This window comes from Rutidosis leptorrhynchoides, chromosome 2 (genome assembly GCF_046630445.1).
Source record: "Rutidosis leptorrhynchoides isolate AG116_Rl617_1_P2 chromosome 2, CSIRO_AGI_Rlap_v1, whole genome shotgun sequence".
Taxonomy (NCBI): Eukaryota; Viridiplantae; Streptophyta; class Magnoliopsida; order Asterales; family Asteraceae; genus Rutidosis; species Rutidosis leptorrhynchoides.
The window spans coordinates 201,348,632-201,372,351 of NC_092334.1; positions in this window are offsets into that span (position 1 = coordinate 201,348,632).

Here is a 23,720-nt window from a genome sequence, read left to right on the forward strand (position 1 = left end):
AGCTTCCAATTTCTGAAACCACCTCGTCAGTCCAACCGGCCCCTCAGTACCACTGAAGTTGTGGGGCATGAAGCTTTGAAACTCCTTATAGGTACACCCGTTATGATTGTTCTGGTTAACAGGTGGAGCTTGGGGGTTGACATTCGCAATTGCTGCGGCTATTCGTTCAATTATCATTTCCTCGATCTGTGATGCTGTGGGCGTTGATCTTCCATTTTCCATTGATCTTCGAAACAAAAATTTTGACTTAAGTCAAAATCCAGCATTCAATAAATAATAATACGGTATAAGGTAACCAGCATGGAATCAACACATCGCATGTTAATTAAGTAATGCAACTAGATACAGGTACCACAAAATCATCATATAGTAACGTAAATACAACACTGTACAGAAATTAAAAAACACCAAGTTGCATTCATTAAATAAGAAAATTACATACATTCGCATACGGTTCGTACAATACATGAGTAAAACATGAAACTACAAACGGGATTACATAATGAAATCTAATACAATAGCCCTATGGTGACGGTGGGTATAGGGTGTCCATCATGTGGGACACCTGGTCCTCGAGCTTAGTTACTCGAGCACGGAGGATATGCAGCTCCCTCGTCAGTTCCTCGACGACGGGGGATGCTGGTGAGGCAGGCGGTGCAGATGGTACAGGTGGAGCTGGTGGTGCAGATGATGCTGGTGGAGCTGGTGGTGCAGATGATGCTGGTGGAGCTGGTGGTGCAGATGGTCCGGCACCAGAAGTAGATGATGCATAACGGGAAGTCTTACGTACGAATGGATCGGTAGGGTAAGGCACAACCCGCTTACGGGTGGTAACTCTAACCTTCAGTCCATGTGCATTAACGAACGACCTACCTTCGTTAACCCCTGGAATAACAGTACCGTCGAAACGATACCGTTTCTTTGGTGGGGTAGAGGGCGGCTGCATGGGCGTCTCCTCAGGGTCCTCATCGGAATCCTCGTCGGAATCATCCTCGCTGAAGTCATCGAATGATGAGTCGTCTGAACTATCTGAGGGTGGATCTGATCGACCGGTGGTCATCAGTCGGTATCTGCAAGGCGGGATCGGCACGATACGTCCATAAGAAAGGCGTCCGACCCAATGTCCTCACTCATTGCGGAAAGGACCGTCCCCATTTTCCCCAAGAATCACAGCACCACCGGAATGGTGTTGTGGCTCCGGGAGTCCTGGGTTAGGTGGAGCTGGAACCTCCTCTGGCTCCTCGTCTCCGTCGAAGATGATCATCAGGTCAGGTGCGTGGCTACTGTCCCCAGAGGATGATTGGCCAGAGTCACTGGAAGGTAGCGATGACGAGATCTATGAGTCGGCTGCAGCTGCAGGCGAGGCGGCAGATGAATCTGAGTCGCTGTCCAAGTCAATGATGATGGGCAGGATATCCGACATCTGAACATGGAAAAATAACTTTTTCCATGTCAGTAAATCATATAGAAAGCACGTATTAGGCAAAGTAACTACGACAGTCTAGATCATCTATAGCAGTAAGTAGCATGGCAATAATGACAAGTATCAGACAATCGAAAGCAGATAGTAGCATGCAGTAGTGAAAGTAAGTAGCAGTATATGGCATATAGCAGTAAAAGTAAGCAGCAGTATGCAGCAAGTTCCGCATAAACAAGTAAACTAGCAAGTTGTAGATTAGTCCTATTAGTGAATCCTACTCGGTCCGGTGTTAGACTCACAAATGCAACCTAATTCCCTACAACCAATACTCTGATACCAAATGTGATGCCCCGTACAAAATTAACGTGTACGGATCATCAACAACAGGATCATTACAAGGTCAAACACTATATGCTGTTTTAAAATAAGTTTGCATTCATAAGAAAAGGTGACCTCATAACCAACGTCAAATGTTTAACATACGATAGCGTGCTTCTATGAATAGAAGGCAATAATAATAGTACGTGACCCAATGGTCATTACAGATTCATTGTTTTAAAAGTAACATAGTTTGAATGCAAAATAAATGTTTCATGCGGAGACATCTCTAACAGAAGCAGCGGGTGTCTACACAGCAATACTACAACAGCGGAAGCAACCAAACCTCTAAGCACCTGAGAAAACATGCTTAAAAACGTCAACACGAATGTTGGTGAGCTATAGTTTAAGTATAACAGTAATGTAAGGTAGGCCATGAGATTTCAGTGTTTCAAAACAGTATGAAAAGTATATGTTCAACCGTGGGCACTTGGTAACTAACGTAACGTAATATCACCCCCTAAAAGTACACTTGGAGAGTGCGTATGTTTATGAAGTATTAAACACCCATTAAATGCTAGTGCTACTAGCCCGAGTGGGGATGTCAAACCCTATGGATCCATATCTAAGATTCGCGTTCACCGGTTCAAAGACCAATGACTAAACATTACCGAGCTAAGGGGAAAGTTTATGCCGTTGTATAACCCACACATATATAAAGTTTAAGTACTCGTGCCTAGTATGTAAAATGTAAAACGAGCATGTATTCTCAGTTCCCAAAATAGTTAAAGTAAAAAGGGATGCTATAACTCACAGTGAAAAGTAGTAAAGTCGGTACGAGATAAGTAAGCAAGTAGTTGGTCCGAAAGGTCCTTAACCTAAGTCAAAAGTTACTAAGTCAGTAAATCGTTCCCAAAGGTTTAAAAGTATGTAAATTAGGTCTTCAGTATCATCATCATTCATCATTAATCAAAAAGGGTAAAGTAAGTTTCAATCAAGAATAGAGTTTGAAATAAAGGCTGAATTTGTTCAGTCACCACGACCTCTATACAAACTGAAATGAGGTGAGACCAGTGGCCATGGCTCCATATATGAGTCCCCTAGTTTTTGACCAATTTCCACAACCAAACTCGTCTTCGTTTGACCGTGGTGACGGTTTAATTGCGAGTAGGTCAGAAATTTCAGCAAAACATTAAAAGGGCGTAGTGATTTTCGAAAGCCTATAAATCCTAAACCGTAACTCGAATTAAGACGAGACCTAAACAGAAAATCATCTACTCGAACCGAACAAACTGGAAATCAACTTTCCAGTAGCCCAGGTTGTGATGACCCAGAAATTTCCAACCAAATTTAAACTTGATCTTTATATTATTTCGACACGCTAAGCAAAGTCTGTAATGTTGAGTCACAAATATTTTGAACTGTTTCATATATTCGTTTGACTTTCGACCATTCCTGGCGATTCGTGAACAATTGTGTGTAAATAAAAATGTAACTATATATATAAATACATATAAATATATATATGATATTAATCTATATATGTATATATATGATTCTTAATTATAAAAAAATTATTATTATATGGTAATATATATAAAATGTATAAATATTAAATATTTAATATATGTTATATATAAATTATTACATATTGTAATATTTAGTAATGTATAATATTAATATATACAAAATAATTAAAAATATAGTTGTTATATTAATTATTACTTGTATTATTATTAGATATTATTATTACTTCCATCATTAAGAATCATTATTGTCATTATCATTAATAATATTATTATTATCATTTTTATAATTATAATTATAATCATTTATTATTATTATTATTATTATTATTAATATTATTAATATAATTATTGTTATTATTAGTATTAATGATATTATTATTAATATTATTATTATTATTTCTATTATTAATGATATTATTATTAATATTATTATTATTTCTATTATTATTAGTAATTTAGATGATTATTAATGTAATTACAATTTTTAATTATTACTAATATTTATATAATTATCATATGTAATATCTCTAGGAATCAAATTCCGTTGTCCATATCAATCATAACTGTTGGTGATTCTTGTTTCTGTCTATAAACTTATTACCATTCGAATCCAATCAACAGATATAACCAAAATCTGTTATACGTCCCAGTCCTAATCTGCCTTTTTATATTCTAATTTTTGGTTCTTTCTTCTGATTTTGATTCTATATGTCGCCAATAGATTATAGGTCGATTTCAATTGCCAAATAAAATCAATTGTGATCAAATATATTATTACATCAATCCCTCATTCACTTTATATATATCTTCGACTGCAACTCATGATAGAAGACCAAAAACTAAAACAGAAAAAGCTTCGACGACTCTATTTTGAATTAAAACTACAAAAACCCACATTCTTCTTCATATTCACGAATAAGAATTCAATCGATTAAACTACTGCTACGTTGTTGATATCGAACTAATTACCTGATAACGTTCATTTTCGTTTCTATTGTCTAACCCCTGTTCCGGCCAAACTCATACTGCCACCTCTACCTAACTACAAACCACCACCCCTTCAAACTGCTATAGCTGCTACTGCAACTATCCTATCCACCAAGAAACACCACAAACTGCCACCTTTCTTTCTCTCTCTCCTTCATTAACTTGCATAATTTTTATCGGTTTCAAATCATTATCGAACCCATCACCTTTGTCTTCGATCAACCAACACCTTCATCATCATCGGTTATTCTTCCTGCTAATTGTCTCAGCTACAACGACAACATAACTACCACCACCATATCAACCACCACTGTTACTATGATCATGCCGACCAAAAACTACTGCAACACATTATATTTTCTTTCTTTCTTCTATTTCGTTAACCTTCACCAAAACCCATATGATCATTCTAACATTACTGCTGCATTTTGTTGTGTCTTGATTGAATCACTTCCATCATTAAAACCGGCCAACACCTCACCTCTTCACTTCCTTTAACTACCACCAACTTCACTTTCACACCATCATGTAATCATTAAAACCTATTAAACCTGCTACATATTTTTTTTCCTCTTTCTCTACTAAGGTTGCGATATATATTGTTATATATCTGTGAATGAAACGAAAAGTGTGGTGGATGTGTATAATGATTATAGGTGAGATGATAATGATACTTATAACCATATTTAGATATTTATCTAAGTATTCACAGCATTAGTGTCGACAAATTTGCCTGCTTAATTGTTGATGGTAGGGTCGAGTTATTGTATGATGAGCTGTATCAGATGAACTCCTCACCTAATTAACCAACGAATAATCTATCCAAGCGTGATATTGGGCTTACTATATGGATTTATAATTAGTTGTGTTGGGCTATATTTGTTATATGGGCCGTATGAATGATGGAGCTAGTTAACTGGCCTGCAAACCTTTTCCTACTGTCGAATTAGCTGCCATACGTATGTTTCTTTAGGTTTAATCAAAGTACACAACCCAGAATGATGAACCCGTAATGTATTATGATATTGATGAATGAATCGGGATAGAGAAGAAGGAGATGAGTTGATAATTAGGAGGGGTGGCGTAATGATTGGATTTAATGTTACATAGAATAAAAACGATAGATGATGATTAGGTTATGAAGTTAGGATGATAAGATACGATCATGAGGACGATGATGATCACGATATGAATGATATAGTATGATGATGATGTCGAATGATAATGGCAAGGATGATGATAACTATAATTAAAGTGAAAACAGACGAGAAATGGTTATATAGATTTAGCCTGCGAATTAAAACAGAAAGAAACAAATGGATCGCTGGTTTGGGCGGATGTTAGGGGAACGAGAGGTCGTGGGTTCAAGCCCGACTCAGGGCATTTTTTTTAAGAAAGCTTTTGGAGGTAGTTCCCTAAACCAAAAATTATTATTATTATTATTATTATTATTATTATTATTATTATTATTATTATTATTATTATTATTATTATTATTATTATTATTAGTATTATGATTATTATTGTTATTATTACACTTATCATTATTGTTATTTATTAGAATTATTATTATTATTAGGTATTATGAACATTATTTAATAATATTATTACTACTAATATAAGTATTATATTAAGATAAAAATTTCATGTATTATGATTATAACTACAAGTATGAATATTATTATCATTATCACTATTAGGTGTATTATGATTATTATCTTCGATAAGTGTGAATATTATGAATATGATTATTATTATTAGTGTTATTACAAAAATAACGCAAAATATTATTATTATCATTAATATTAGTATTATTATTAAAATTAGTATTTCTATTAAAAACTATCATTTTTTTATCATTACTTATAAAATTAGCATTTTTATCATCATTATTATTATTATAATTAAAAGTATCATTATTATTAGTATTTTTATCATTATTATTATTATTATCATTAAACATGATTTTATTATTATATTTAATATTATTATTTTTATTATTATTATCATTATTTTTTTTTATTATCATTATTATAAGTATAATTATTTTAATATATTATTAGTATCATTATTGTTATTACAACAAAAATTAATCATATAAAAACATACATAATAAAACTATATTATAATTATTTATTTAAAGTATACAAAATAAATATAATTAATTAGGTTATTAATAAAACACATAATTAAAATAACAATAATAGTATTAACAACCTATATAATTTTGTTCGATTACAATTATGTATATTAATAAATATACAAATGTTATAGGTTCGTGAAACCAAGGCCAACCCTGCATTGTTTAATGTCATAATATGTATTTTTACTACAAAATACAGTATGGTGAGTTTCATTACTCCCTTTTTAAATGCTTTTGCAATATATATTTTTGGGACTGAGAATACATGCGCTTTTATAAATGTTTTAGAAATAGACACAAGTAATCGAAACTACATTATATGGTTGAATGATAACCTAAGAATTAGGGAACATCACTAATTTTGAGAATTAGTGCACGCCTAATTGACGCGAATCCTAAAGATAGATCTATTGGGCCTAACGAACCCCATCCAAAGTACCGGATGCTTTAGTACTTCGATGTTGTTTTTATCATGTCCGAAGGATTTCCCGGAATGATAGGGGATATTCTTATATGCATCTTGTTAATGTCGGTTACCAGGTGTTCATCATATGACTGATATTTTTGTCTCTATGCATGGGACGTTTATTTATGAGAACTGAAAATGAAAATCTTGTGGTTTATTAAAATGATGAAAATGATTATTTATGTTAAACTAATGAACTCACCAACCTTTTGGTTGACACTTTAAAGCATGTTTATTCTCAGGTATAAAAGAAATCTTCCGCTGTGCATTTGCTCATTTTAAAGATATTACTTGGAGTCATTCATGACATATTTCAAAAGACGTTGCATTCGAGTCGTTGAGTTCATCAAGATTATTGTTAAGTCAATTATAGTTGGATATATTATGAAATATTATGCATGCCATCAACTTTCGATGTAAATAAAAATTTGTCTTTTAAAACGAATGTAATGTTTGTAAAATGTATCATATAGAGGTCAAGTACCTCGTGATATAACCAAATGTAATGTATTCGTCTAGATGGATTAGGACGGGTCCTTTCAGTTGGTATCAGAGCGGTGGTCTTAGCGAACCAGGTCTTGCATTAGTGTGTCTAACTGATAGTTGTTTAGATGCATTATTGAGTCTGGACTTCGACCGTGTCTGCATGTCAAAAGTTTTGCTTATCATTTAGTGTCGAAAATTATTTGCTTATCATCCTTAAAGTCTAGACACATCTTACTGCAATGATTGCATGAATAGTGTATAGACAAAATTTCGTATCTTAGCGTAGCTGCTAATTCATATCTTAGCATATCTGTTACTGTAGACTTTGCCTGACAGCTTCCGTAGATTCCTTCGTAACTTATGGGATTTTAGTATTATATATGCATGTGTAAATTATGTATTGCAGAGTACTAATCTACATCCTATAACATATTTCTTATCGAAAATCCTTCATCTGATCGTACGAGATGAATCCCTCAACCAGTTCGAGTCCCTCAGATTTCGATAGCTATTCCGATAGTTATTCCGACAGCTATTCCGACATGGATGTTCACCTAAGCTCCGAAAGCAGTGTCACCAGAATGAATCAACCAATCATCCATCCCCAATTCATCTGATGGGTAGTCGACTTAACCGATGGAGACGCGAAGAAGGCGATCCTTTTCACCAACCAAATTTCCTTTTTGGCGATGAACCTGAAGCACTTACCGACGAACCAATCCGAAATACCATATTCACCCTCATTTCCAGAATAGCTCGCAACGATTACGTAATATCTATAATTCTAGATCTTATTCATCTGCTCGTCCGAACCGACAATCACCCCGGCGTAATAGACGAAGTCAACGAGCTTCGCGCTCGGGTAGTGGCTTTGGAGAATATGGTACGAAGGTTACAAACACCAGCAGCAGCACCAGCAGCATAAACATTACCACCATCAGTAACACCAACAGTACCATCACCACCACCAACATCAACATCCGCATCCCACACCTCAACATCACAATCTGTCCCACAAACATCAACATCATACGTACCATAGATACCAAGGAGTACCAACAACAATGAACGATGAAGTATTGATCCATAACTTCATTGAAGAAATATTCTGTGAAGAATATGTGGTTTCTAGAAGTTTTAAAGATTACTTATTCTAGCTCAAACTGAAAAGCAAATGAGATTAATATCATATTAACTCATTAAATTCATGATTTCATCTGAAGAAAATATATATGTATATATGTTTTCATAAAGATTGTAATTAAAAATTCTTTTGTACAAACTGTTAATGGTGAAAATATTTTAACAGTGTGATGACCCGGAAATTTCTGACCAAATTTAAACTTTATCTTTAAATGATTTAATGTTTTCGACACGATAAGCAAAGTCTATGAAGTTGAATCACAAAATTTTAGAACTGTTTCATGTATTAAATTACATTTGACTGCTCTCGACGATTCATGAACAATTATATGTATGTATATATATATATATGTACAAGTAAAAACGACTTTCCTACCGTAAAACACTATTTGCTACAGTAAAATGACTTTGCTACAATAAAACACTATTTGCTACAGTAAACACTATTTGATGTCGACGAACTAGCAAACAAAATCAGGATAAGGCGGCCATGCGATCGCATGGCAAAAACACTGAAAACTCATGCGATCGCATGAGGTACTGTAGCAGGCCACATACTATAAAAGCTCGATTCATTCCTCTGTATTATTATTTTTTTATATTATTATTATTATTATTATTATTATTATTATTATTATTATCATTATTATTATTATTATTATTATTATTAAGATTAATATTATTATTATTAATCTTGTTATAATATTATTATTAGTAGTATATATACCTAAAATACTACGACGAGGTTATGAGCGTGTCACCTTCAAAATGGGTTTTTGAGCGGGATAGAGCTAAGAAAATTATGGGTTATTGCCAAGGAGGTTATGGGTAATGTTCGAGGGTATATTTGTGAATCAAATCTAGTGATTATCATCTCTGTTGCGTCTACGTACTTTCCTACAATATTGAATCTCAATATTGATACGTAAGCACTCATATTTTATCTTTTATACATTAATTGTGTATCCATGTCTAGTGCTCGAGTATATATATTTATGCATGCATGTATGCTAAATTTCATCGTTAAACATTTTATAATGAATCACGAATTAAATACATATATTACTGGTAAAAGGTATATGATATACATGTTTTTGGAAAGCTGGCGAAAATCAATAACTTTTCATTTAGATATCGAATAATTTCGATGAACGGATTAAAAGATATGATCAACTGAATTATGATTAATGTTAATTGAAATTGCTTTTGAATCTATAATTAAGATTTAAACAACTTGTTTACGAGATTGATAAATTGGATTTTTGAATATTACCAACCGAGTAAATGAATCCTTATATAAGGTATGTCTCGTTTTGTTGAACTATTGTCAAAATTGACTTTTTGAAACGACTTTGGATAACTTTTGTATGTCGATCTCGAGCATTAGGATTGTTATACACTATGACCTGACCTAGCTTGATAGATATTTATTGACCAACATATGTTCTCTAGGTTGAGATCTACGGTTATTTGGTAATCCGAGTTTCGGTCACATTTTGGTGAACGACTTTATATGCTGCTAAGGTGAGTTTCATTTGCTCCCTTTTTAATTGCTTTTGCAATCTATATTTTTGGGCTGAGAATACATGCACTTTATTTTAAAAACGCAATGGATACAAGTACATACTTAATTCTACACTGAGTTTGAACCGAAAATCCCTTAGCTTTGGTAACTAGTAACTGCCAGTTATAAGAACTGGTGGGCGCGAGTAGTAGTATATGGATCCATATCTCCGTCCGAGCTAGAGCACTAGCCTTTTAACGGACGTATGCTATTTGAGAAATGTACACGTTGGTTTGCGTGTATTATTAAGATGATTATACAAAGGGTATAAAATATATATACGTTAAGTTTAGTTACCAGGGAGCTCAATTTCGTAGAATATTTTGATAAACGTTTCTGGATGAAACAACTGAAAACTTGTGATTCACCTTTACATACAGATTATACGAAACAATAAAACTATGAACTCACCAACCTTTGTGTTGACACTTGTTAGCATGTTTATTCTCAGGTTTACTAGAAGTCTTCCGCTGTTGCTTATATGTTAGACAAGCTATGTGCATGGAGTCTTACATGACATACTTTTCAAGGAAACGTTGCATTCACCAAATCATCACCATGTATCTTATTTTGACTGCATTGTCAACGAAAGTACTATTGTAAACTATTATTTACGGTAATTGTCTATATGTAGAAATCATCAGATGTCCAAAACCTTTGATTTAAATATTCATTTATGGTGTGCCTTTTCAAAAGAATGAAATGTTTACAAAACGTATCATATAGAGGTCAAATACCTCGCAATGAAATCAATGAATGACGTATTGTCCATATGGATTTGGAGCGATCGTCACAAACGGGTAGGTAATACCCGAGGAATATTTAGATTTCACATTGAAAAGTTACACTGTACATTCTTCAAATCTGATTCCAACAGTCATTTACTATCCTACTTACATTCACGGATATACGTATCCGATCATCGCAGAATAACCATTTTCATTCAATTTCATATTTGAATTTTGACCTATCAGAATCCAACAAGTGGCATAATGAAGAAAACATTGGACAAAAATAAAAATTTGTTAGAAACAAACAAATTAACCATGAGAAAATTTTGTTAAGAATTCACGCTAACAAAATCCTAGCTAACTGTTCCTAGCTAACTGTTAATTTCGTATTACATTTAATTATCGCAATTTATTTATCGCAATTTATTTATCGCAATTTAATTATCGCAATTTTAATTCTCGTAATTTTATTTATCGTCATTTAATTTCTGTAATTATTTTACGCACTTTAAATATCGGGACACGTATACAAGGTTTTGACATATCATATCGACACATCTATATATATTATTTGGAATCACCATAGACACTCTATATGCAGTAATGATCGAGTTCTCTATACAGGGTTGAGGTTGATTCTATAATAATATATATACTTTGAGTTGTGATCGAGTCTGAGACATGTACACGGGTCACGAGACGTATTAATTAATTTCAAATATTATATATTAAACTATATATATGAATTATTGGACTGTTAACTGTGGATTATCGACTGTGGACTAATAACATTGGACAATTAAAATGAATTAAAATATTGATTATAACATATGAAACTAAACATTTCTTCAAGTTTGCCACTTGATTTCACCTTAAACCTCAATTGAATCTTGACGATTACAATCTGTGTTCAAACCTTTCATGATTCTTGAAAACACCTCAATCGAGAGAATGAACCAACCGCACTTCATCTACGGAAGAAAAGATTGATGCATATAGTTATGCACCTGAAAACACTCGGAACCTGAGTAAATGTTTAACACGTATCTGTACTAATTCCTTTAGTGTTATTATTACCCAAAATAACTTGGTAATTCCTTTTAAAGTAGCAAATTTTGTCACAGCTCCAGCAAGTCAACTTCGACTTTTCGTTCGAAGCAACTTAATTATAACCTTGATATATATGCGTGCTCTTTTATTGTTACCAGGGAACCTTTTATATTCCACCATACTACCAGCAGACGTACCAGCAACCTCGTTGCTTCTTGGCTTAAATATCTCTGATGAATCATTATATTTATTCATTGAAACCCTATCATATACTCATCCGCATCTTGTAACGAGAACTGCCATACCAAATACCGGGAATCAGCAATCAGTACTTTGAAAACTCACAGCATATCTACATCAACAGTTATATGTATAACATTTATCTCTTAGAATTATGATCTTTTATTCTGAAATTCTGAAAAGCACTTAGTCTACAAATCAATACTCTGAATGTTGAAAAAGCTGAATGAAGCAGTAGAAACTGTAGACAGCCGTATACGACCTTAATCATCAGAAATTTGATGATAAAGAATTGTATGTTGGCAAAGCTCAGAAAAAGTTTGAAACTGAAAAATTGATTGAGCAAACTACGAAGGAGTCTCTGAACAAATCATAAGGACTAAACTTGTACATTAAGAATCCTGATGATTCTATTTCTGATGAAATCTTTAGCGAATACCTTGCTTCTGACTCCAAAATCTTACGGATAAATTTTCTTCACCATCCTTTGATATTATAAATTCTAAAATATCATCGTATCTTTCATTATAAATATCCTCCATATTTCTGAAGATATATTTCTGAAAATATTTTCATAACTATTCTTATCTGAAATCATTAATCTCTTCGTGCTATCAGTGTCACATCATATAGAAACTGTTAGTTTCTATATTCTATAAACTTTCGAGCTTAAAATATGAATGTTATTGAAGTAATGTTGGGAACTGAAGCATGAGTTAGTATAATATAACGACATTTGATCAACGTGATTATATTACAGTAAGTCATACTGAGTTTCTAATGGAATGTGATGATTCACAGACTCTACCGTCATCATGTGCCATGTTACACGACTCTTACATTCTATCTAATCTAAAAACATATCAAGAAAATATATTCTTGATGGTTCTATCATCCGTAATTCTGGTAATTTGACAAATCAAATCGTGCTATTACGTTCTTTCTTATTTATAACATTAAGTTCATTCGAAACTCCATACTTATGAATTCTGGACCGTTACTCGTTTTACTAGAGATCGAGAGGAGAATAAAAAAGGCAAAGAACTCCGAAATATAAGGGAGAATATAAAGCCCAATGACAACACCGAAATTACAAACCGTGGATTATAAATACAATAATCCCTAGAGCATAGTAGAAATAAACAGATTCTTCCGGTGGGAGTTAGAAAATGAGAATGATTGTTGCAATAGACAGGATAAGGACAAGGATCGGAACTGGATTAAGCATTTTGAATTTGGGAATTGAGTATAGAAGTGGTGAAAACTAATGAAACGGAAAAGGTAAATTTTTAATGGAAAAATCAGACGTAGTAATTATGAAAGATCATCGCATTTAATTAAAGAGATCCTAATTTCCTTAAATCTCGAAGAATCAGATCTTATAGATTTTCAAGATTTTCTTTTGAATCCCTTGAATTCCGGAATTCAACCATGACTAGTAAAAGTTATGACGAAACTTTATTTTCTCATTTCACTCTTTTGTGATAGCTTCACTCGTACTCTTCGAGTAGTCGAATTATCTTATCCATGTTACTCAACAGTAATAAAACTCTATTTATTAGCTCGTATTCGTCATAAAAACATTTTTATTGTTAGCCATGACCACCTTACTCAAATTTCGGGACGAAATTTCTTTAACGGGTAGGTACTGTGATGACCCAGAAATTTCCAACCAAATTTAAACTTGATCTTTATATTATTTTGACACGCTAAACAAAGGCAGTAATGTTGAGTCACAAATATTTGAACTGTTTCATATATTCGTTTGACTTTCGACCATTCCCGGCTATTCACGAATAATTGTGTGTAAATAAAAATGTAACTATATATATAAATACATATAAATATATATATGATATTAATCTATATATGTATATATATGATTCTTAATAATAAAAAAATTATTATTATATGGTAATATATATAAAATGTATAAATATTAAATATTCAATATATGTTATATATAAATTATTACATATTGTAATATTTAGTAATGTATAATATTAATATATACAAAATAATTAAAAATATAGTTGTTATATTAATTATTACTTGTATTATTATTAGATATTATTATTACTTCCATCATTAAGAATCATTATTGTCATTATCATTAATAATATTATTATTATCATTTTTATAATTATAATTATAATCATTTATTATTATTATTATTATTATTATTATTATTATTATTATTATTATTATTATTATTATTAGTATTATTATTATTAATATAATTATTGTTATTATTAGTATTAATGATATTATTATTTCTATTATTATTAGTAATTTAGATGATTGTTAATGTAATTACAATTTTTAATTATTACTAATATTTATATAATTATCATATGTAATATCTCTAGGAATCAAATTCCGTTGTCCATCTCAATCATAACTGTTGGTGATTCTTGTTTCTGTCTATAAACTTATTACCATTCGAATCCAAACAACAGATATAACCAAAATCTGTTATACGTCCCAGTCCTAATCTGCCTTTTTATATTCTAATTTTTGGTTCTTTCTTCTGATTTTGATTCTATATGTCGCCAATAGATTACAGGTCGATTTCAATTGCCAAATACAATCAATTATGATCAAATATATTATTACATCAATCCCTCATTCACTTTATATATATCTTCGACTGCAACTCATGATGGAAGACCAAAAACTAAAACAGAAAAAGCTTCGACGACTCTATTTTGAATTAAAACTACAAAAACCCACATTCTTCTTCATATTCACGAATAAGAATTCAATCGATTAAACTACTGCTACCTTGTTGATATCGAACTAATTACCTGATAACGTTCGTTTTCGTTTCTATTGTCTAACCCCTGTTCCGGCCAAACTCATACTGCCACCTCCACCTAACTACAAACCACCACCCCTGCAAACTGCTATAGTTGCTACTGCAACTATCCTGTCCACCAAGAAACACCAAAAACTGCCACCTTTCTTTCTCTCTTTCCTTCATTAACTTGCATAATTTTTATCGGTTTCAAATCATTATCGAACCCATCACCTTTGTCTTCGATCAACCAACACCTTCATCATCATCGGTTATTCTTCCTGCTAATTGTCTCGGCTGCAACGACAATATAACTACCACCACCATATCAACCACCACTGTTACTATGATCATGCCGACCAAAAACTACTGCAACACATTATATTTTCTTTCTTTCTTCTGTTTCGTTAACCGTCACCAAAACCCATATGATCATTCTCACATTACTGCTGTATCAGATGAACTCCTCACCTAATTAACCAACGAATTATCTATCCAAGCGTGATATTGGGCTAGCTATTTAGATTTATAATTAGTTGTGTTGGGCTATATTTGTTATATGGGCCGTATGAATGATGGAGCTAGTTAACTGGCCTGTAAACCTTTTCCTACTGTCAAATTAGCTGCCATACGTATGTTTCTTTAGGTTTAATCAAAGTACGCAACCCAGAATGATGAACCCGTAATGTATTATGATATTGATGAATGAATCGGGATAGAGAAGAAGGAGATGAGTTGATAATTAGGAGGGGTGGCGTAATGATTGGATTTAATGTTACATAGAATAACAACGATAGATGATGATTAGGTTATGAAGTTAGGATGATAAGATATGATCATGAGGACGATGATGATCACGATATGAATGATATAGTATGATGATGATGTCGAATGATAATGGCAAGGATGATAATAACTATAATTAAAGTGAAAACAGACGAGAAATGGTTATATAGATTTAGCCTGCGAATTAAAACAGAAAGAAACAAATGGATCGATGGTTTGGGCGGATGTTAGGGGAACGAGAGGTCGTGGGTTCAAGCCCGGCTCGGGGCATTTTTTTTTTAAGAAAGCTTTTGGAGGTAGTTCCCTAAACCAAAAATTATTATTATTATTATTATTATTATTATTATTATTATTATTATTATTATTATTATTATTATTATTATTATTATTATTAGTATTGTTATTATGATTATTATTGTTATTATTACACTTATCATTATTGTTATTTATTAGAATTATTATTATTATTAGGTATTATGAACATTAGTTATTAATATTATTACTACTAATATAAGTATTATATTAAGATAAAAATTTCATGTATTATGATTATAACTACAAGTAAGATCATTATCACTATTAGGTGTATTATGATTATTATCGTCGATAAGTGTGAATATTATGAATATGAGTATTATTATTATTATTGTTATTACAAAAATAATGCAAAATATTATTATTATCATTAATATTAGTATTATTATTAAAATTATCATTTCTATTAAAAACTATCATTTTTTATCATTACTTATAAAATTAGCATTTTTATCATCATTATTATTATTATTATTATTAAAAGTATCATTATTATTAGTATTTTTATCATTATTATTATTATTATCATTAAACATGATTTTATTATTATATTTAATATTATTATTTTTATTATTATTATCATTATTTTTTTATTATCATTATTATAAGTATAATTATTTTAATATATTATTAGTATCATTATTGTTATTACAGCAAAAATTAATCATATAAAAACATACATAATAAAACTATATTATAATTATTTATTTTAAGTATACAAAATAAATATAATTGATTAGGTTATTAATGAAACACATAATTAAAATAACAATAATAGTATTAACAACCTATATAATTTTGTTCGATTACAATTATGTATACTAATAAATATACAAATGTTATAGGTTCGTGAATCCAAGACCAACCCTGCATTGTTTAATGTCGTAATATGTATTTTTACTACAAAATACAGTATGGTGAGTTTCATTACTCGATTTTTAAATGCTTTTGCAATATATATTTTTGGGACTGAGAATACATGCGCTTTTATAAATGTTTTACGAAATAGACACAAGTAATCGAAACTACATTATATGGTTGAATGATCGAAGCCGAATATGCCCCTTTTTGCTTAGTAACCTAAGAATTAGGGAACATCACTAATTTTGAGAATTAGTGCACTCCTAATTGACGCGAATCCCTAAGATAGATCTATTGGGCCTGACGAACCCCATCCAAAGTACCGGATGCTTTTGTACTTCGATGTTGTTTTTATCATGTCCGAAGGATTTCCCTGAATGATAAGGGATATTCTTATATGCATCTTGTTAATGTCGGTTACCAGGTGTTCACCATATGAATGCTATTTTTGTCTCTATGCATGGGACGTTTATTTATGAGAACTGAAAATGAAAATTTTGTGGTTTATTAAAATGATGAAAATGATTATTTATGTTAAACTAATGAACTCACCAACCTTTTAGTTGACACTTTAAAGCATGTTTATTCTCAGGTATAAAAGAAATCTTCCGCTGTGCATTTGCTCATTTTAAAGATATTACTTGGAGTCATTCATGACATATTTCAAAAGACGTTGTATTCGAGTCGTTGAGTTCATCAAGATTATTGTTAAGTTAATTGTAGTTGGATATATTATGAAATATTATGCATGCCGTCAACTTTCGATGTAAATAAATATTTGTCTTTTAAAACGAATGCAATATTTGTAAAATGTATCATATAGAGGTCAAGTACCTCGCGATGTAACCAAATGTAATGTATTCGTCCAGATGGATTAGGACGGGTCCTTTCATAGGTGACCTGATCAGACCCAGAAAACAGTAAGCAAGGTGTTCCGGTGGGTTCTTGGTGCTTGATGCTCATCACGAATCTCATCCTTGATGCTTATAGCTTCAAGTGTACAACTCGTTGATATGTTTGCATCATCTTAACCAAGGTTTGACCATCATAACACTAGTGTATGTCTAAGATATGTAGCACAACTCATTTAAGGGTTGTAGGAAGTTTGATGAACCAAAGTTACATCAAGATCTTAGATCCGACACATACATTAGTTCTAATGATAATATTAAGCTAATAACTTGAAAGTAAACTAAATAAACCAGATCTTAAGTTGTAAAACTTAGATCTTAGTTACATTTTAAAGATCCTAGACTAAAAAGCCTAGATCTAGTGTTCTTAAGTTAGATCCTAAGTTATAGAACTTGGATCTTCACTTTAATGAAACCATAAGCTATGAAACTTAGATTTTATCTTGTAAATTTATATAAGCTCATAAGCTTTTGTTTTAGACAAAATTTGGAAGACCATAAGCTATAGAAACTTAGATCTAACATAAGTGTATGAAGTTATAACTAGAAAGTTAAACTTCCATGTTCTTGAACTTACAAAGTTTATACTTTAGTTTCAAGAAAAATGAGATCAAGATTAACTAGTAATACTTGACCAATATATGTAAATCACAAGTTTAAAAGAAAGAAAAGATGAACTTCAAATGTAGAACCATAAGTTATAAAACTTAGATCCTTGTTCTTGGTTCTTCATCAAACAAAAGATGGAAGAAACAAGATTACATGAAGATACAAGCTAGATAACTTGATCTTTAACAACAACAAACAACAAGTAACATAACAAGTAAGAATGATGATGCTAGTGGTGGTTTTCAAAGGAAAGAAAAGAAGAAAGAAAAGATATTATACTTACAAATTAGAGAGAAAGTTGAGAGAAAATAATGTGGTGTAAGTATGTGTGTGTAAAAATGAAGTGAAGACAAGTAAATAAGTAACAAAAAAAAAATGTTTGAACCTCCCTCCCCATCCCCTAGGCCGACAGTTTTGAAGCCAAAAGGGGAAGTCAATGTGGTGCTTTCAAGTGTTGGGAGGTGTTGTTTGCTAGGAAAGTGTATAAGTTAATATGCATGGGAAAGAGGTTTAAGCATGCTTGAACATTTGTCTCCTCATTAACTTAATTAATCTAGTTTATCCTTAAAGAGTCATTAGCATAATCATGGGCTTACTAGTAGTCCATTAAATGGTGTAGGGTGGGCTTCCAAGCCCAATATTAAAAGCCCAAGTCCAAGTATGTAAGTATGCAACAATTAAATAAATAAAGCCCAAGTAATTAACTACTAACATTAGTTAATTAAAAATGATTAATAATAATTAATCATGAACTTAAATAATATTCAAAATATTATTTGTGAAAAGTACGTGTTTCACAAAGACAAGCCGGGACATGAAAAGTCAAATACGGTAACAAGTAAAATGTATAAAAATACATTTTTTTAAAGAGCAAGTATTAATAACAAATATTAATAAATATACGTTAGAAAATCCAGGGTTATTACAAAACTCGTCTTCATTTGACCGTGGCGGTGGTGTAAGTGCGAGTATGTCAGAAATTTCAGCACAACGTTACAAAGACGTAGTGACTTTCGGAAGGCTATAAATCCTAAACCGTATATCGGATTAAGACGAGTCTTAAACGAAAAGTCATCTACTCGAACCGAACTATCTGGAAATCAACCTTTCCAGTAGCCCAGGTGACTGATCAGATCCAGAAAACAGTAAGCAAGGTGCTCCGATGGGATTCTTGGTGCTTGATGCTCATCACGGTTCTCATCCTTGATGCTTGTAGCTTCAAGTGTACAACTCGTTGATGTGTTTGCATCACCTTGACTAAAGTTTAACCATCAACACACAAGAGTCAAGACTAAGAATTAAAACACAACTCATGTGAGAGTTTGGGCAAGGTGATGAACCAAGTTGCATCACTTTTCTTAGTTTCAACACAAATACAAGTCTTATAAAGCTATAAACTTTGAATCAAACTAAATAATCAAGACCTTAAGCTAGAGAGCTTAGATCTTAACTAGATATTAAAGATCTTAGACTAAAAAGTCTAGATCTCATGTTCTTGGTGAAACCCTAAGTCAAAACACTTAGACCTTCAACTTCACACAACCATAAGCTATGAAACTTAGATTTTGTAAAGTAAAGTGAACACAAATAAATGAATTCTTGTTTTAACAAGTTAGATGACCATAATTTATATATCTTAGATAAATCTTACATGTGTGAAAATTGTAAACTAGTAAGCTTAAACTTTCTTGTTCTTGAACTTTCAAAGTTAGACTTTGGTTACAAGATTTATGAGATCAAAGTTTAAAAAGTAATCTTTGACCAAGCCACTTAAACAAATCGAAATCTATAAACATAAATGATAGATTTAAAGTCAAAAATAAACAAGTTCAAGTAAGGATCCTTTATATAAAAAGATATCAAGTCATAAACTTGAATCTTCATGAAATGAACTTTAAAGTTTCAATACTTGAACATGAAGAAGATCATAAAGTAATTTGATCTTAAAAGTTGTTACAAGTTCATGTAGAACCAAAAGCTACAAAGCTTTGATCCTTGTTCTTGCTTCTTTATCATAAAAGAGATCAATGATTGCAAGATAACATGAGGATTGAAGTTATAAAAACCAAAATCCAAAAATAACAATGATGATGATGATGCTACGGTTTTAAGAAGAAAAAGAAGAGAAAAAGAATCAAAACCTTCAAGTTTCTTCAAGAAAAGATGAGAGAAAAGTAGAGAGAAATTTGAGAGAATAAGTGTGTGTGTTTTTGAAATGAGAATGAGATGTTTAAAATGAATTGGTGGTGTTGGTGGTGACCCTTAGGCTAACGGTTAGCATGGGGGGTAGGGGGACCATTTGCTTGCTATTGGATGGTGGCACATGGTGGTGGTTGTACATGTTGGGTGGCATGGAACAAAAGGCTAAAAAGTGTAAGTATATGGTACCAAGCATGCTTAATCTTGTCTAATTAACTAATTAGGTTTTGTCTTATGCTTTATGGGCTACATTAGTCCATTAACTAGTCCATTAAGTGAGCTCATCAAGTAAGTAGGGTGGGCCTTGGAAGTCCACTAAGATAAAGTCCATTAAGGTGACTAGTAAGCCTTAGTAAACACTAAGCTTAATTAAGGGACCCTAAAACCAAGTAATTGCCATTAATAAATAACAATTACGTTTACGCAGTCATAATATTCCAATTATGATGAAAGTTTAACGTGTACCAAGTACGTATCTCGTTTTAATCCTTAAGTGACACTAACGGTCGTAAATGCAATCAAGGATCACGTTAAGTAATTAAGTACTTAAAAGCACGTTGCAAGGCATTAATGAAAGTAATTAACATAATTAATGATCCCAGAATATAATCTATCACAGTACGCACAAATATGCAGTTTCGTGAAAGCAACAAGTAAAAACATAAATCGAAAAAGGTCGGGTCGTTACAGGTACTAACCGATTATCCACTAAGTTTTTGTGAGATGTTGTGATAAGACAGGTATGGCTGATCAAATTCAGGACGTCGATACCCCCTTGACCCCCAGATTAACAAAAGCGTCCTCAGAGGAGCTAGTGTAGAAGATGATTTACAAAAGTATAATTTTCAATTACAAAGTCAACTGAATGAAATGAGGGATAAAATACGAGATTTGGAACAACAAAAGTCGCAAGCAGATATTACTACTATTGCTCCATTCACAACTATTCCAGGTACACCTCCAGAATATGTAACTTCGCAAAGTGCGTCTATGCCTATTAGAGGCGCATTGCCACATCGATCGCAACCACAATCTCAAATTCCACTCCAGTCTAATTATTCAAATCCAGCACAGACGTTGTATCCGTATCAGATCTTTCAACAATCCTCAATTAAAACCAAGAAAAAGTGTACCTATAAACAGTTCTTAAATTGTAATCCTCCTACGTATTCGGGCAGTTCTAACCCGAATGACACATTGAATTGGTTGAGAGAAGTGGACCGGGCATTTTAAGCGTGTCAATGTGAACCAGAACTCAGAGTTACTTTTTCTTGTCGGTTATTGAAGAATAAAGCTATAGTATGGTGGGATTCTGTTATTACCCATATAACAAAGGAGCAATTTGGTCAAATCACTTAGGAGCAATTTTATGAAAAAGTGTGCGAACAATATTGTACTCCGTACGAGATAGGAAAGTTAAGGAGAGAGTTTATGGAATTGAAAATGACCGAGCAAATGTCGGTGGAATGCGATTGATCAGTATACTGACAAACTAAGGTTTGCGCATCAATGGGTTCCGGATGAACGATCCAAAATTGATCATTTTGTGGAAATGTTATTGCCAGAATATTGAACTTTGGCAAGAACTGCCACCACTTTATCTAAAGCTTTTGTTATGAAAAAAATGGTTGAGGGTGATATTAAAACTGCAATTAACCGTAGAAAAGAGAATGTAAGTCTTCAGCAGCAAAGTCAAATAATAAGTCAACCTAGTTCAAAGTCAAAGAAATCTTTTTGGAACAAGATGAAAAGGAAACAGACTCAGAGTGTATCTAAGTCGAAATTTAAAACGTGGTGTGTTCATTATAGAGCAAGTCACGATGGAGATTGTTTTGAAAGAACGCGCCGATGTTACCGATGTGGTTTAATAGGACATGATGTCCAGTCTTGTTCATTTAAGGATAATGTATGTTGAAATTGTCAGAATGAAGGTCATCGATCTGATCAGTGTCCATCCGTGAGAAAGTCATATTCTAAATCAAGGTATGGGGCAAGGTCAGGATCAACTTGGGGTTCGACGGGAGGATCAACAGTTTTATTGATGGGGCAGAAGAGAAAGAAATCCTCTTGAATCCATAAGGTATGTTCTTGATTAATTGTTTTATATATAAGTGTACTGTTGATTGTGAACAACTACTTGACTGTGCTTGTAGTCAGTGGGGATTCACTGAGATTATTTATGATACAATTACTTCCTCCCTCAGGGCCGAAGTAATCAAAGGTTTAGTGGTTCCAACCACAATGATTGTATCTGGAAGTACTTTTGGAGATTTAGGGAACTTAGTCTCTATGATATGTCTGTGTGATATTTATAGATTGTTTCTCCGGCCTTTTGTAATGTATTTGCTCTACTGCATGATTATGTGCATGTGAAGTGATTACTCCTCGCCCTAAAGTAAAAGTAGTTGGTGGTTTGATGACTCCTATTACATAAGTTATGTCTGGAGACCATTGACATTATTGGGATTTTATTCCCTTCTGATTGGTTGCCATGCCTTGGGTGATTGTTATGTTCTCTAAAACTGGTTAAATATGATGCACTAGTTATGCTTTTCATGATTCTTGTAATTTGTTAGTTATATACTACATGTGACTTTTGGCTATGTTCCATGTGAAGTGGTTGCTCTGCTTTTAGTGACTTGTCTATTATGAAAGTCATACTATAACATCATGTATGACCTGATAAGACTGCGTAGGGCTTATGTGATTTGTACTTTTACCTCGGACTGACGAGACACACGTATTGGCCCGTAAGGATTGGAATAGGGTAGTAGTCCCATTGTATATAGATAAAGGACTTAAACCCTGTATATAGCCCCCAGGTGTATGTGATTTGTACATTATGTAGGATGTTGGCCCTACTGTATTGCTTACAATACATGCTTAGATTAAAATGCGTGAGATAGTAGTGAAGCCTTAAGGAATGGTTTTTCTTTCCTTAGACTTGCGTGAATTGTGGCAACCTTTAGAAAGGAATTATGGGTAGTGTTCCCTGAGTGGTCTTTTAAAAGATAGGGAAACCCTTGACCTGAGTGGTTATTGATACTGAGTGTGTATTATTACTGGAAGAAAGAGCTAAGTGTTGGACAGTGTTTAGAATTGTGACTAGTGTATCATTAAGATAGAATGGCATGACTTGATAAATTCCTATGCTTAGATGGTCGT